This window comes from Podarcis tiliguerta (genome assembly GCF_965153285.1).
Source record: "Podarcis tiliguerta genome assembly, chromosome: 1".
Taxonomy (NCBI): domain Eukaryota; kingdom Metazoa; phylum Chordata; class Lepidosauria; order Squamata; family Lacertidae; genus Podarcis; species Podarcis tiliguerta.
This window is the reverse complement of record NC_139534.1, coordinates 69,297,340-69,310,120: the sequence shown is the minus strand read 5'-3', so window position 1 is coordinate 69,310,120 and position 12,781 is coordinate 69,297,340. Positions and strand designations below refer to the sequence as shown.

The following is a 12,781-nucleotide window of genomic DNA, read 5'->3' as shown; positions in this document are numbered from 1 at the left end:
GGCATGTACACAATTATGGTGTAAGTCTAATTCCACAGATGTGCCATCGAAGTCTAAAAGGGTACTTAGGGAGTAGGAGGTCTATCAGCCATATATAAATTCATTTAAATATATGTGTATTTACAATTGCAGCTTGAAAAACATTAAGGCAAAGCTAGCTTGCTTACCACATGGCAAATAATCATAAGTGTAATCCATCATAACTAACTTCCACCAACATTCGCTTTGCTGGGACATGGATAGTAGAGTTGAAATGAAAGTGGGGCAGGGGGGGAATCTATTCGAATTTGAAATAGCATTGCTTGAATGGCCCAAAAAACTTTGTGATAGAAATCAATCCAACTTATATAATCATACTGAGAAAACAAGGGTCACAACAAACCTTTGTTCAGAATTAGTGCTGTTCTCATGTTGCAGTGAAATGTATTTATTAGGTGTACCCTGCACTAGTTACAATGACATCTCCAATCTCTATGTTCTTGATTTGGAGTTCTTGCTTTTTGTAAGTCACATGAAATTTAAGGACATTGTTTCCGCTTAGTAATGTTAACTAGTCTCTGAAACAAAGTTGTTTACTGTGATCATCCATATCTTGCTTTCATTGTGGACAGTGCTGAGAAACAGGTGATAAAATTATCCAGCTATTTGTGGAATGTTTCATATTATCTCTTCCTAGAAATAGATTAGAAGCATTCGTATTCAATATCACTTCCAGACAGAAATAACCAATTGTGAGCACAGGAATCAAGGTCACTTTTGCAAGACAAGTTTTATTTAACAAATCACTGGCTCTTATATTCATTTTATTCTGAAATATTACAAAGTTGAATCCAAAACAAGATAGTCACAGCCATAGAGGCACATAAGTTCCCTGCAAACTAGAAAATCAAACCAATATAACTTTATTAGTTTGCATCACTCTTAGTGTGCTGTTGGTTTTAAATGTTGCATTCTGAGGAACGAGTGGAAAGAAGAAAGTTGGTTTTGGGATGGCAGCAAGGAAGAATGGTGAAGGGGGCAGGAGACTTAGGTATGGTTGCAAGAAGGAGAGCTGGAGGCACAAAGGTCCAAGGTAGGAGCATGATGAGAAATAATAGCAGAGAGATAATGTGGGGGCAAGGCCATTGAACCCTTCAAAACTGGACAGGGCAAATAAGCTGGACAGAAAAGAGGGATGTGGCCATTTGAGAAGTGGTATTAATAGATGAATTATTATAACAGCAGAGTTTCAGACAGAGGTTGAGAGGCTTGAGGGGAGGGGAGGCAGAAGAATGTTGCAGAAACCAAGGCATCCAGAACTGTACTGTTGCTTTAGCCAAGGAACTGGAGAGAAGGTGGCACAGTTTATAAATCTTATACAGGGAAAAGTGAAATGACAGTACCCCTGACAGTATATACAGTGAGAATTGCACAGGGTCCAGAGAAGAACTTTGAACTGAACCAACTGGGAGGGAGAAGTCTGGGGAGGTTGGGATGTGTGGTTTCCTGTATTTGAATGACTAAGCTGCTAAGTAACAAGACAGTGTGTTGAGATAAGAGCCCTAGAAGCCTAAGGGATAGATGGGATCAAGGAGGAGAGGGTAACTGTAAGAAAGGTACCAGAAAGGTGGATGAGAATGAAGTGAGATCAATAAACAATTTAATAAGGGCAGTTTCAGTGGAACACCAGATTGATGGCAGTCAGGACTCAGCAGAGGAGTTAGGAAAGAGTAAATCAAGACAATGTAAGTAAACAGCACATTTCAGAAGCTTGTTGTCCCAGTTTACTGGTAGTATTTGAATCTAAGTACTGTTCCTCTACCCACCCAATCTTGCTATCGAGGCCTTCCAGTTGCTGTTACACTTTGGCTGATGGACATGGTCTTCCCAAGTTTGCATGTGTCCCTATAGCTAGGGATAGCCAATGTGCTGCTCTCCAGATGTTGGAGTGCAACTCCCACCATCCCTCCCATTGTCCACACTGGCCAGATTACCTCTGCTGGTTGCCTCTGCTGTAGCTTTTGGTTCTGATATGCTCTGTTATCCTACCTCCTGATTTGCTTTTGGGTTCTGACTTCAATTCTGTCCTTCAACTCTGACCCCCTTATGTTACAGTAGGCTCCTGTTTCATATCAGATTATTAACTTGAGCTCAGCCCTGATAGACAACATGATGGGTATTTCTTCAAGAGATACTGAAAAGGAAATAAAGATTTAAACCAAAAATAATAAATTTCCTGAACAAGTCTGATTTATAAGGATTTGGGTCCATGGGAAGTTTCTGCTGACTTCCCTATAAACTTCTGTCCCAGCTCCAAAAGAACTCAGAGTCTGGACTGTGAAACTATCCCAGCTAGATAAGTAGCCTGTCTAAAACCAATGACTTTCAACGAGACTCTTGAGGGCCTCCTGCAACACCTACCCACAAAGATTGTACTGCAAAATAGGGGAGGGAGCGGCAAGACAAGAAAGAGCTTACAGAACCTGAAGTACTTCTTTAATGGCCTGGTTAAGCCTCTATTAGAGAAGTGATAGCTAATAGTTTCCCACACCAACCAGGAAATAGCTGGACATTCCTCTGGAAAGTGAGAACCATTTTGGCTAAAGGGTATGCCTCCTCCCACCACCAGGGGTGCTGTTACCTAGGTGTCTGTGAAAGAAACAAAGGGGAAAACTGCCATTTTGCATCAAAGACAGGTGAGAGTGAGCACTAAGACTGGGTTCTGTAAGTACCTTAAGGCACTGAACATCTCCAAGGAGATCTGGTGTGGGGGCAGTGGACTTGGCTCTTGACATGGCCAGCGCGCTCCTTTTCACCACTTGAGGCAAAATGGGAAAGTGCTTTCTCGCCCTGCTGCAGCAGCATCACCCACCCTACCACCTCTGGTGAAGAAAAAGCACTGGCATTAGCTGATTTCCAACAAGACACCGTGCACTCTGTGACATCGCATGAGATTTTGGTGAGATCTTGATCTCACCAGAAACTGGCACCAATGCCATTACTGTTTCTTTGCCAGAAGCACAGGCAATAGGGTGGGCAGGGTGGCCTTGGGGGCTTTTGCCGCCCGGGGCAACTGCTTCACCCTGCCTCATGGGTTGGCCAGGCCAAGCTGTTGGCCCAATTAATCTGTGCTTCTACTTATGCTCAACCTGTATATTTGAAATTCATGCAAATACAGTATTACACACAATCAGTGATACCCTTCAAAAGAAAAACCTGGGTAATGGCTGCAGCAGCCCTGGAATTTCTCACCCGCCTGGCAAAAGTAAGGCGAATATAACAATTCACATAAAATTTCAAAGTAGATGGGCTCAGAAAATCAGCCAACAGCAGGTGACTTATAGGCCTGGGCAATATATCGATATCACTTGTTGATGAGTGGTAAAAACTTTCCACGTGACCAGGTTGCCCCCCGGCTGCATATTCTCTGAGAGGAAATGATAAGTAACATCAATTTAGCATCCTAAAGTAATCCTTCTCTTTCTTACCTGTCAGGGCTATAAAAGAACTTGAAATACAGGCTGTTGCTTGCAAGAATAAACATTTTTAAAACTGCCCTATGTTCTGCCTTAGATCTTTCACAGAGTTTGTAATAGCTGAGCTTACAATTATCTGATTGTTTTGTGAGAACAGCGGAAACAATGTTACATATATCATGTAGCTGTTAATAGGCTAAGATAGCTGAACATTGGTCTCCGCAGAGGCAAGCTGCATTGCAAGACTCTGAAAATTTGTCAACAAAGTGCCTCACATCTCTCTATAATTCTTGTGCTTACTGTCTCAGATTTCAGTAACCAATGAACTAGGATCCCATTCCATAAGAGTTGTCCAGCAAAAGGGGAACCCAAGATACTCTGAGCTTGCCAGAATGGTCATAACAGTGGGCTATGTGGAAACCCCAAAAGTGCAACAAGTGAATTTGGGTTTGGGTTTGTTTTTGCAACAGCTGAAAATTAAGCTGTCAGGCAACTGCTGCATTCCCAGATGAAACCCTAGAGTAGGAACTTAGTATATTAGTTGGCTGAATTATCACTGTATTATTTACACTCCTGGAATCTATTAAAAGTGCCCTTCAGGGTTATTTCAAACTTAGCTCGAAGCCTGACCTGTTAAACTTCATACTCTTAATGACCTGAACTTAACTCCTTACCTCATGTGTAGCTTATCCCATACTTAGGATAATATTTTAGTCTATTATGACAATATTATAGCTGAAACAGTTGCAAACAGAACATTGCTCAAACCATGTTTTCAGTCTGAAGTTCTTTAAAGCCTTCTTGAAAGTTCTTGAAAACTTGGAAGTGAGTCTTATTGAAATCAATCCAAGTAAATACCATTAGGATTGGGCAGTTAGCCTTCTTTGGGGCTGAAAAGGGCACAGCACTATGTGGAAAGCAGGTGGACCCATCCTCCTCAGTCTCCAATTCTGTATCATTCAAAGGTACATGCCTCAAAGTGATTACAGCTGCTGACTGCTAGGGATGAGAGAGAAACTGATATTAGTTTGCATCTAATTCACACGTCCCTAAAATGAAATAAATCATACAAACTGAAACACTTTGCTGAATTTTGCAGTGTTGTTCTCCAATCACGTTATCCATATATTAGTGAAAATAACATAAAGGACACATTCCAGCCAGGCAAAAACACTCAGGGTAGGAAGCTGAGGCAGTGAGGGGTATGGCCTGAGGAGAGTTCTGAGGGTCAGATACAGAGGCCTGACAGGCTGGGCCTGAGGTTCCTTGCCCCTTCCATCAAGGGATGAGGCTGGATTCGGCCAACAAGTCCCTCTCAGAGAAAGTCCTGCCTTGCTAGCATAACAGGGCTTCACCCCTCCCCCTCTCCCTGAATTGGCTCTGGGGAGAGTCAGGAGAACCTCCAGAACAGCCCTACAGGGGGAGGAGAGAGGGGGGACTGTCCCATCCAGCAAGCCAAAAAGCTTGTGCCGACGGAACGATTGCCATAGCACTGTGCTGAATTCCTTCCATGGACTTTCTTCCTCAGGTAATAAATAGCAGCCGAGTTGTAAGTTAGGTATGCTGCCTGCATCAAGTGTGCCACGTCCCCCCAACTTGCAGCTACATGAATAAGATTAGATTAATCATTGAGATTGAGCTGCATGAATAATCTTAGATTAATCACTGAGACTGCCTGTAAGTCACAGAAAGATTTTTTTGGGGGGGTGTCAGGAATACAAAATGATGAAAATTCATCCACACTCATGCCTTATGAAGGTGGGGGCCACTTCAGCATGGCCCAATCCCATGTCACAGCAGTAAACGGGATACCTGGGACAGTTAGGTGGTCCTTTCCCAGGTAATCAGATCCAACACCTTCCTTCCAGTGGGATACAGTGTCTCTGAGAAAAAACTCCTTATGATAAACTCTGCCGATGTGTGAGCTCTTGAGCTGTTAAGCAAATGACCTCAATATACAGGGCATTTTTTTTCTGGAGTGTCACCATAGACCTGAAAGAGAGAGAAAACCCCTTCTTTTAATGTTTTAAGTGTAACCGCTGCCAGTGTTTGTATTTTAGATTGCTGCTTCTGGTAGTTTGATATTTGTTCTCTTACTTTTTTTATTTATATTGTGTTTCTTATACTGTGAAGCTGTGCTGAGTGCCCTATGGGTAGAGAACTAGGGCAGAAATTGTTTTACATGTGGTCATGGCTATATCAAACAGATACCCCAGAAGCCTAGAGCACACCGATCATGTTGCGAGGTGTGCATGTGAAGGAGGACTCAGGATCTCTGCAAAAAAGTAAGTCCCACAGTGAACTCAGTGGGACTTGCTTGTGAGTGACATGTATAGGATTACAAGGGAGAACTTTTAATCAACCCCTTGCAGTATTTCTAACCAAGGTTGTTTTATCTTACAATTTTTTCTTTTCATTTCAACTTCCTTACTTAATCCATTATTAAACAAGGGTGAGCTTCTGCTTCGTGATTTCTACTAGATGCTAAAAGAGTTGGAATTCATCCAGTTTATAGTAATAACATGAGCCAACATGTACGTTTCATTGTGAACCTAAACAGATAATGTTTAAGTAGATGCATAAACCCTGCCATTTGGAAAGGACATTTCTGTTTATTTGATAGCCACAACAATCAGCATGTTGTGAGGGGGTTTTTGCGTGCTGGGGGCAGGAGGATTAGGCTGTATGCCTAAATCCTTTTCTAATTGCTGGATCCAGCTAGGATTCAATTGCTGAAATAGCTTGGCCAGTTTCTTGGTGAGGTAGTGCTCCCCTAAAGTATGGGTAGTGAAGGTAACAAAGGAAATGGCTCCATGTCAGACGGCAAATGGGTGGGCCCCTGCTCTCTCAACTAGCCGTTAGAAGGACAAAAGCCAGAGTTGGGTGTGTTGATGCTGTGAGCCTCTCCATTGTAGGCTCAAGTTGTAGGAAACTGAACCCTGGGTAAGCGCCGGAAACCCCTGGCATCTTACAACAATATTTATCTTTTAAAAATGGCCTGATTTACACGTAACACCGAGACAGACTATGGCTTGGCATGAGTCCTCATGGAGTGGCCAGCCTCGCCTAACCCTTGTGCTTGAATTGCAAAGGGGATGGTACTGGATTTATCTATATCAGGGGTCAGCAACCTTTTTCAGCCGTGGGCCTGTCCACCATCCCTCAGACCATGTGGTGGGCCAGACTATATTTTGAAAAAAATATATGAATGAATTCCTATGCCCCACAAATAACCCAGAGATGCATTTTAAATTAAAGGACACATTCTACTCATGTAAACACACGCTGATTCCTGGACCGCCCGTGGGCCTGATTGAGAAGGCGATTGGGCCACATCCGGCCTCCGGGCCTTAGGTTGCCTACCCTGATCTATATAGATAAATTCCCCAACATTCAACAAATAATCCTCAAACAAAGGAAGTAATCCTTTCAAGCTCCAATGAATAAAAACAATCGTGAGTTTTGAGAACTGCAATTTCAATTTCAAAGCTAAAATTGTTTTTCTAAGTGTTACAAAAATACCCATTTAGATTTGAAGCACTCTTTTAAATCCATGTGTATTAATGTCTCAGGCTGCCAGATTAAATTAGGGACAACATGGGCTGGGGAACTGTGGTGCCTTTCCAATTGTGACTTGCATTTTGTACAGTGGTGGTGTGAGGAAACAAGACAAAAGATATTTCCAAATATGGGATATCTGGCCATCCAAGCTGTCCTCAGCAAGTGATGTTATATCACCATGGAAATGTGTCAAGTCTTTGTGTGCTTTGGAAGAAAAAGACGATTATTGTTTTTTTGGCATACCTTTTTGGGTGGAGTATGCTGTCTACTCCAATATTGTTATTTGGGGGGGAGGGGGGCATACTTAAACAAGGTTACAGATTGAGTTACCAAAAAAACCCCATCCCGTCTTATTTATTTATTTAGGACTATTTCCAGTCCCATCCAAAGTTTTCTGATTACATTTTAGTACAGATTCACATATACAGAAGATGAGTCAAATGTTTGCCACAGGCTAGTTCCCCCCCCCCCCTGTTATTTTTGAAGAAATATACTGTAAATAGAATTTTCTTTTCTGCTGATTACCTGCTGTGTTGTTTATTTTGTTGTTTTTAGTTCATTGTATGATGGTTGCTTTTTAAATTAAGATGTGGCCAGACACATCAATCAACTCAACAATATTTCAAAAGGCAGACTATAAATGTTTCTAATTCAACATTACCTGTGAGGAATAGAGGTAAGATTTGGGGGCAGAAGAAACACTCAGCATATTCTCAGAATCGTCTTTTATTAAACGGTACATTTAATATATTGTGGCTCAGCTCTCACACCTAAGAGAGATTTCAGAACTGTGCTGAAATATTCAAGGATGGAGCCCTGGCTCAAAGGAAGCCTTTCCACATTTGCAGGACAGTCACCCTATTGAGACTCTTGATTTTAGCAGTAGGTAAGTGGAGGGCTAACTTTGTCTCCATATTCTCACAGCCCCATAAGATTGTGCCACTTGCAGGGAACAAAAGACATTGGTAAATATTCATAAGCTACGAAGACCAAGGCATGCCTGTCAACCTGTTGCCAGTACCTTACCTGGACCAGTTGGTTGCGTGATCACTAGCAATGAAGGTCAGAACTCATGTACCTTAAATCATTTTCTAGAAGAGAGGCTTTTCACAAGTGCAGCTTTCCTCATTGCTCTGAATGTGCTGAAACTCTGTCAAATGTCTTCCTTTGTACAATTGTCTCACCCTAGCAATGGTCAGCAGGAGGAAGTAATGCTTGCTTATATAATGGAATTAAGTGGCACCAGATAATATTATAATTCTGAAGGGTCCTGGTAGGAGTGATACTGCTCATGTACATGGCAAACAAAAATTAGCATCTGTGAGCCAATTTATAATATGTACATTCCATATTACTTCAAGATGATCTTGGGTAACCCAAAAAAGGATGGGCTTCAAAAATATCTTCCTGGAATTCTTTAACAGAAGCTCAGGGGGCAGGGGAAGAGATCAGCTGCCAAAATAAATTGATCTTAAAATCAAGCATTTATTACTGTGTTCCTGGAAGTTAATATGGCTATCTTAATGAGCTGAAAGGAAAGCTTCCTTCTATTTTCTTCTCAGAGAAATTCTGGTCTCTCTTTCCCAGTCATGACCTATTTTTTTGCAAGAGTTCTTGCCAATAGGCTGTAAAATGTGTTGTCCCGAAAGAAAACCATTATCAAAACATGCACTATTTATAGTCCCCATGCCTTAAGCTTCTTGCAATATGTTTCCTGTTCAGACAGACCACTAGTCACCAGAAAGCGTCTCAAGCAGTATAACTAGTCACTTCCTGATCTCTGTGACAAGAAGGATCCCAAGCTAATTGGACTCAGATGATTAGCCACATAAATGGCTTTGTCCCACATGCCTCTGCATACGGTGGTAGGAGGCAATTAGAGAAGTTAAGCTTCAAACTGAAAGGGTGGGGCTGCAGCAGAACAAGGAAAACATGCTTCCTTCTACAGATCTGGAAACCAGCTTAAAACAGTATACACAGTACAGCAGGCCTGGGGAATCTCTATCTTACCCTCAATGATCTCCTCAAAAAAGGCCCCCATCCCCAGGCTACAGCCCTCACTTTCACCTGCTGAGTGCTTTCTTGAGTGTTTTAGCCTGGCTGGAATGTGTCCTGCAACTCTGGTCCTACCTCTTGCTGGCTTTTCTGGATGGAGGATGCAGAGTGTTAACCTCTGGTTTTTACATGATTGGAAGGTGGCCTACTTTACAAAGGGAGGGGTCGCATCGGTTTGCCTCCAGTCCAACCCACAAGGAAACATGGAACTCAGATTGAAAAGGGTTCACCATATATAGCATTTTCCTACTTGTGTTTGTTGTAGTTCTCATAGATGGTTCTAGTTCAGGGTTGGCTAACCTGCAAACTGAATCCAACCTCCCAGGCCCCCACACCCCATCTTTTTTAAAAATACAAAAACCACAACATTTTACTGCTCCTGTGGGTCTCCCACTATGATGCCACTCCATTTTCCATTAATTTTTCCCTACTATATATAATCTAATCTAATCTAAACTAAATCATCTATCTATCATCTATCTATCATCTATCTATCATCTATCTATCTATCTATCTATCTATCTATCTATCTATCTATCATCTATCTATCTATCTATGTATCTGATGCTTCCATAGGTTCTCTTTGTAACATCAAAAGGTTTTTCTGATTAACCTATACAGTCCAATTTGTGAGCATAAAATCTTTCTTTTGGAACTAATTCCTCTGTGTAAACAACATGTGTTGTGGTTATGGACTGTAGAATTTCACACAGGAGGTGAGCATGTGACGGCCTTCTTGTTTTTATTGGCCTAGTTTGCACTTTGCTCACAGCAAACAATCGTGGGAAGATTCCACCACAGGCACAGATCATGACTGGATGTCACAGAAAGGCACTTCAGAAGGATACCATTACTGTTGTGTTAAAGGCCACCGAGATGCACTTCCCCTGTCCACAACAGCAAGCAGAGCTGTCTCAGTCCCAAAACATGTGCAGAAACTAGACAAAAAACAGATCCAATCACTAAGGAGAAAATAGATGGTTCACAAAAGTGTTCATTCCGGCTTAACTATGAATATATTTCAAACCTTCTGAAGTCCAGTTCTAATCTGAGGTTCTGACTGTCAGTTCTGCATCTTGCCTCAGAAGTACCTTCCTCCATAATCAGATGCAGATTATGAGGTGAAAGGAATTATGTGAAATATTATCTTCTTTAGCTTTCTGTGCAGATATGCCATTTCTGCTCCATAAGCAGGAAGGAGCAAGGCACAAATGCTATAATCATTTGCAGTTTGCAGACTAAGGGCCTGCTCAGCAGAGAGTATTTTAGTGATGCAGCATTTAGATCAGATTCTATACTGGATGTTTCCAGTATATTTCCTGTTAAGTTGTGGGTGAACATATCAGACGACACAGCGATTCTTCAAACAGCTCGTGTTTATTCACAGGCCAGAACAGAACTGCAGGGTTCAGCCAGCCTGCTTATATAGAGCTCTACTGCAACACAACAGTAACAACTTTCTGTAACTATCCAATCATTGAACGTCACTTTCAATTCCTTATTTGAATATGTGGACCTGAGTGGAAACTATCTTCAGTATCCCCCTGCTGGCCCAGGGTGAGAACTTCAGTATATAACATTTCCCTCGTAGAACACACAAGGATTATTCACTCAACCATATACTGAGGACTTTCATTTGAGCCAGTGGGGGAAAAGACTTGAACTCTGACTTCAAAACTATGAGCCATACCTTCAAATCAATTCACATGCTACAAGTTAAACTTGGTTAAATCTGGTTTGAGGCTCTCAGTATCAGACTTACCTTGACAATGTATGACTTATCATACATACCAAGGCAACAGCCATATCACATCACGACAGCCTCCTCAGCATGAATATTCTGAAGCTTTTTAGTTCAGTAAGCCAGTGCTCAATGCTTCATCACACTTTAGCATAAACAAGAAATGAACATGGAGCAACTGGGTTTCAATTTGGGACATAACCTCTACCCTTCATCTCAGACACTCTGTAGTGTCACTAAGTGGTTTAGTCACTAGGTGGCATTGGACTTAGATGGATTTGGATAGAGTCAGGCATTTCCAGTTACTAGTCTTTTCCTAACTCACTTCCTGACTAGTGTGCCCTCTAAGGGTCAAATAAGGCATTACACTCAATGTGTAATGTACAGTGGTACCTTGGGTTACATACGCTTCAGGTTACACACTCCGCTAAGCCAGAAATAGTGCTTCGGATTAAGAACTTTGCTTCAGGATGAGAACAGAAATCATGCTCCAGCGGCACGGCAGCAGCAGGAGGCCCCATTAGCTAAAGTGGTGCTTCAGGTTAAGAACAGTTTCACGTTAAGAACGGACATCCGGAACGAATTAAGCACATAACCAGAGGTACCACTGTACAGCTAAGTCTTCTTTTACTCCCACTTCATTTTAGCCTCAAGATCCTCCAGTGTCAGTGCACCATGAAGGAAGCTTATCCTTCCCTTCCCTAGCTCTTTTAGGGCAAGGTCTCACTGAACAGCTTACTAAAGAAAATTCTAAGCACAAATTATTGTTATCAGTATCCTCATTATATTAATATCCTGCATTTTTCCCTGATGGGACTCAAGGTAGCTGACAGATAAAACAAAAATTGCTAAAAACATAGAAAAAAACAATAATTAAAAAACAATTAAGCATTAACAGAATCAAAACTTTATGCACTTATAAAATCTATTTAAAACATACAAATAACTACAAAAAAAACAGCACAACACCAGCCCTTTCATTAAAAGCAATCAGTTCCCCAAAGCCTGTTGCAACAAGATTTTCATCTGGTGGCAGAAGGACAACGAGGAGTGGGACTAGTCTAGTTTCTCAACAGAGGCAGTTCCAGGGTCTGGGAGCAGATTTTTCAAAAGAAAAATCAATTGAACAAACATATAGACATACTGTATAAATAAACCAACATATTAAAAGCCTGTAACCAGATTAATGTGTGTGGGGTGGCTGTAATCTAGAATATGGTTTCTGGAGGCACAGGCTTGGGTTTAGCACTGGAATTATAAAGCCTAAAGCTAAACTAGATGGGAAGCAATCGGCTACATCTGTTTAGCCCCAGGGCATGGTCTGAAGGCTCATGATACAGTGAACTTACTGAAGCCATGCAGGTCTGAGTTTGAGCAATGCCTGGGAGACTGCTTGGCAATCCTTAGTATACTGCCTTGAATTACAACATGGTAGAAAGGCAGGATATAAAGCAGTACTGTACTGGAAAAAAATCTGCGATTTTTTTTTTGGTCCTTTTTCTTTTTTTAAAAAAATATATTTTTGCATTTTCTATTTTATATATAAAATCAAAACATAAACATATAATCCCCTTTGACTTCCTCCCCCACCCCACTGTGGATCTTAATATAATGATTTTCCCCTCTGTGTCTCTTTCATAACTCATAAATCCTTTATCATTCCATAGTTCAAATTTTTACAAGTTTTCTGTCAATCCTACCAATGTGTGTAATTGTTTACAATAGTTTTTCAAACAGATTATAAACTTCCCCCAGTTTCATAAACCAGTTTCTTTATAACATGATTTAAACTTTATGAACATCAGTTTCCTTATAACATGATTTAAACTTTATGAACTTTAACCTTGCCATACCACAAATGGGCGTGCCAACCAAATCTGTTATCATGTCCTTCAATATCTAATATGAAAGCGTTTTCCAACGATATCCATTCCTTTAACCAGCAAAGACCAGACACCTCAAAATATAA

General features: G+C 41.2%; 1 long non-coding RNA gene across 1 annotated transcript; it reads right to left on the bottom strand.

The window, feature by feature from the left end:
• Positions 1-744: 744 nt before the first annotated feature.
• On the bottom strand, positions 745-8,318 carry LOC310670097. Its single transcript, XR_014507522.1, has 3 exons — positions 8,043-8,318; positions 5,268-5,447; positions 745-4,454 (listed from the first exon to the last, which is right to left on the bottom strand). It is a non-coding gene; the product is annotated as an uncharacterized lncRNA (long non-coding RNA).
• Positions 8,319-12,781: the final 4,463 nt, after the last annotated feature.